We start from the raw sequence: 426 nt of genomic DNA on the forward strand, positions 1-426 counted from the left end.
CGAACAGAATAATGAGATGAGCGGAAAGAAAACACATAGTTGCTTATTTAAAAAATTATCCATTTTGCATAAATATTTTTTTTAAAGCAACGATATGTTTTCTTTACACTAACTGATTCATCTTATTATTCTATTCATAAAAGTATTAAGACACAATTATCAAAAAGTAAACAGTTTATTTAACATTTTATGTCAATATGTGCCAGAATAAAGTGTCTCGTAAAAGAATTAAATATCTCGTAAACTATTAGTTTTTTGGATATTACTATCTTAATACTTTTATATGTAGAATAATTAGAGGAATCATATTATGTAAAAAAAATCATACAATTCCATTTAAAAAAGTGGAGGTGACCTTCATATCTTTTTGACGCTTCTATCTAAAAAAAAAAAACAATATGACCTAAATACGTCCCCCCCCCCCCC

General features: G+C 26.5%; 1 protein-coding gene across 1 annotated transcript in view; it reads right to left on the reverse strand.

Moving 5' to 3' along the window:
• LOC108752451 (Golgi phosphoprotein 3 homolog sauron) overlaps positions 1 to 426 on the reverse strand; it is a 4,323-nt gene that overhangs the window by 1,442 nt on the left and 2,455 nt on the right. The gene's annotated exons all lie outside the window — the stretch shown is intronic.

This window comes from Trachymyrmex septentrionalis, unplaced genomic scaffold (genome assembly GCF_001594115.1).
Source record: "Trachymyrmex septentrionalis isolate Tsep2-gDNA-1 unplaced genomic scaffold, Tsep1.0 scaffold60, whole genome shotgun sequence".
NCBI lineage: Eukaryota > Metazoa > Arthropoda > Insecta > Hymenoptera > Formicidae > Trachymyrmex > Trachymyrmex septentrionalis.